General features: G+C 40.1%; 1 protein-coding gene across 1 annotated transcript in view; it reads right to left on the bottom strand.

The window, feature by feature from the left end:
* CTTNBP2 (cortactin binding protein 2) overlaps positions 1–3,677 on the bottom strand; it is a 226,000-nt gene that overhangs the window by 163,254 nt on the left and 59,069 nt on the right.

The following is a 3,677-nucleotide window of genomic DNA, read 5'->3' as shown; positions in this document are numbered from 1 at the left end:
GGCAGGAAGCCGAGCCCGTCCGCACCTGGGCGAGGTGCGCACACAGGCCGGTGCCGCGCCAGGCCTCGGGTCGGAATCCTCAGTGAGATCAGGAATCCTTCCCTGCCCTCTCCCGCCGCTGGGAACCGCAGAAGGCACGCTGTTCTTTTTCAAGTTTTTTTTGTTTATTTGATTTTTGCAAGGCTGCTGCCAGGGCGGCTTTTTTTTTTAACCTTCTTGGTATAGCTATCTGGCTTTGTTTTATTGTATTGTTGCATCTTGTCCTCTAAAAACCATCCATTCCCAAATCAAAATGCGTCTTGCTACACTATTTCACTGCACCTGCCCGCTCGGCCCATACCTTTCTATACTCTCTTTTTCAAGAATGGTGAAACAGGGCCCCCTTTGACTCCAATCTCAGGTGTTTTATGAAGAGTTGATCAAGAAATGCTAAGTGTCATTGCTTATAAAAGGAGAATCTCGACTTTTAAGACAATTTAAAAGAATTATCTCTGTGCGATGGGCGCGCGCGCACACACACACACACACAACAAAAACTTTACCAAAAAGCGATTTAACGAGAATCAGAGATCTTAAAAGACATATCATGAGATTAATGAGTTAAGCCCAAATTCTCAATATTCCCCTTCTCACTTCTCATTCAGTTGCTACCCTTTCCTGCCAATTCCCAAGATATGAAAATCTATCACCTTATCGAGACCAGATGGTACAGGCCTTCCCAATCACCAGATCGCAACAATGTGTTGAAAGCACAAAATCAAATGGAGGCATTCAAGCTGTGCCTCAAAGAAGTAAAATCAAACTACAACCAACTCCTGGACTTGAAATTCTGGAAGATGAAAGTCTGGAAAATTCGGTGCAACGGTTACAGATCAAAGCTGAGTTTCAAAACTGGCAGGCTCCTACTGAAAGTTTTGGGCACTTGAATTTCTTCACTTCCCAAACTGATCTAAATATGGCACCAACCAGGGCAAGACAAAATATTTTCTGCAAAGGCTCTGAAAGGGTTGATCAATAAATTGTGAAAAGTTCCCTCCCAGAAAGGTCTACAATTGGAAAGAATTTTCACCTGGAACTCTGGAGTTAAGGGTCACAGGTTTAGAAATCTCCTCAGGGGTATCCTATAAGCCAGTGATTCTCAACCTTCTGGCCCTTTAAATACAGTTCCTCAGGTTGTGACCCAACCATAAAATTACTTTCGTTGCTACTTCGTAACTGTCATGTTGCTACTGTTATGAATCGTCATGTAAATATCTGATATGCAGGATGGTCTTAGGCGACCCCTGTGAAAGGGGTCGCGACCCACAGGTTGAGAACCGCTGCATAAGCAGCGGTGCTCAGTGTTTTACTTTCTTTGACTTTATAGCTACCCCCACTTCACCCTGTGGTTTTCATCCTTGTTCATTACACCATTTTCTTTTATCCAACATTTTCTCTGCTATTGCTCAACATTGGAATAACTAGATTCCTTATAAGATGAAAGAGAAGTATTTGACATTTAAACTTAGATGCTGAACTGACAGCAAAAATTTAAAGGTGGTGCCAAAAGCATTCCTTGTTGTTTTCAAAATGTATATTCACACATAACAAGGCAAAGCATATTTTTGATACCGATACTTGATCCCGGTGTTGATTTGCTACCCAAGAAATTAACCAACTCACTTCTGGGGGGAAGGGGGTAAAAGAATAAAATAATCAACTTCACTTGGGGCTAAGAACTAAGAACATAACATGGCAATATTTCTTGGAAGCAAATTATTTCATACATGCAGTTCAATTTTTAAAAATCATTGGGAAGAAATAGCTTCTATTAGTCCAAGTAAAATTAAAGCATAATCACAACTCAAAGGCATCAATTAGCCAGTTCCTGAGTGGTTGGTTTCTTCCCTCTCATCTCTTTCAAAAATTTTATTTATGTATTTATTATAAAATAAAAAAAATAAACAAGTGGGGGAAAATCACAGGATGGCACATTTTTTAACTGCCAAAGTCCAGGAACTTCGGAAGGAAAATAAACTGTGTTTGGTCTCCGCCTTACAGTTGCCACTGCCCTTCCCCCCGGGGTAGAAGGGATGTCCCACCCTACAGTAAGAAGTGGCACATGAGGAGTTTACTCTAAAGGGAGGACACTTGCTGCTAATTTCAATTCTCTCCTGAGAATTAGCCTCTGTTGAGGCTGAGATCGCAAATTAACTCTTTCTGAGAGACTTTCTTTGCCCCAAGACACGGGCACTGTTAAAGTCAAACCAAATAGATCTGAGAAAGTAGTGACTTGATGGTTCTAGAAATTAAATCTTTTGAAGTTTCATTTTCCAGCTTTAAAAAAAAAAAAAGACATCCCAGGACTAGAGTGAAAACTTCTGAAAGGCAGGGGAAAAGAAGAAAGATGAAAGAATAAGCAGGAAGAAATCCCTGTAGCAAAAATGAAAAATGATTTTTAATCAGTAAATTACCTTCAGCTTTAAAATGGAAGGCGAGATGCTGAATATATTGCAGGCAGAGAAAACAAGTTACATTTTTTTTCCACTTTAAACATAATGAAGTAGATGACCCGACAAATGAATTTACACAAATTATTTTCTGACCCTTGTCTGTGCTCAGCCAGAGCACACTCTTCAAAGTTCTCTTTTAACACCAATGAAGTGGGTTGCTGAAACTAGGAATGCAGACTGCATGCATGTGTGTAGGGGGGTGGGAGGGTACGGGGCGGGGGGCTCAGCCACATGCTCCAATACACTAAACCCCAAACTCAGAGAGTTATGCGTAATGATGCAATGGGATGCTTCCTCTCATGTGGAAAGATAAAGGAACATGCACACATCCTAAAACAGTTCCCCTTGTGGAATAAGAGAATTCTTTATTTCAGTCAAATAACAACATTTACATTAACTCCAAAGAGCAAACCATATGTTATCATGTCTTAGTATTGCCAAATGACAAAATTATGGAGTAGCAAATAATTTCTGAGTGTATCTACAAGGCTGTAGTTATGTAATTTAAATATTCCAGACTACGCTTATCCCTGTCTGCACCACTGCCACCAATTTAAGAAGTCCCAAAGCTTGACATGGGGAACTCTAAAAAAGAGCACAGATGAGCTTGAGTGCTATGTCTCTATCACATGTTTTTGAAACCAAGACATTGCCAGAAACGAGTTTTCATATGACCCAACTACATTCCCTCACAGTCACCTAGTCATTATCTACATGTGCTTAGCTCTTTGTGGCTTTTACTCAGTACGTTTGGTCCTAATTTAGTTCGCCACTCTTGTCAACAACCTATGGTTTGGGAGGCCTCCTCCACCACTGTAGTTGGCTTGTGCCAGGAGAATGCAAGCTAATTTTACCTAAGCTAAAGAAAAACATAATTAGAAAATGAAATCTACTGGGTAGGAAGCAAGCCAAAGCTTAACATAAATATGACATTATAATCACTCCCAGCCCCTTTTAATACTAACTTCTAGCTGGGATCTGCATTTGACCATTCAATGCTAAAGTGATGTCCAAATATAAGACCTTGTTGAAGACTTAAAATGAAGTATGATAGCTACCATCTATAGTTTAACCCTACTGTTTGGCTTATGTACCTATTTGCTTTGTTTAACAATGGACAGGTTACTTTGATTTTCTAAATTGTATAAATCATCCCATTCGATTGAATGACTATCGCGTTGATTG

Source organism: Myotis davidii, unplaced genomic scaffold (assembly GCF_000327345.1).
Source record: "Myotis davidii unplaced genomic scaffold, ASM32734v1 scaffold359, whole genome shotgun sequence".
NCBI lineage: Eukaryota > Metazoa > Chordata > Mammalia > Chiroptera > Vespertilionidae > Myotis > Myotis davidii.
Note: the sequence above shows the minus strand (reverse complement) of the source record. Positions and strands in the feature narration are given on the sequence as shown.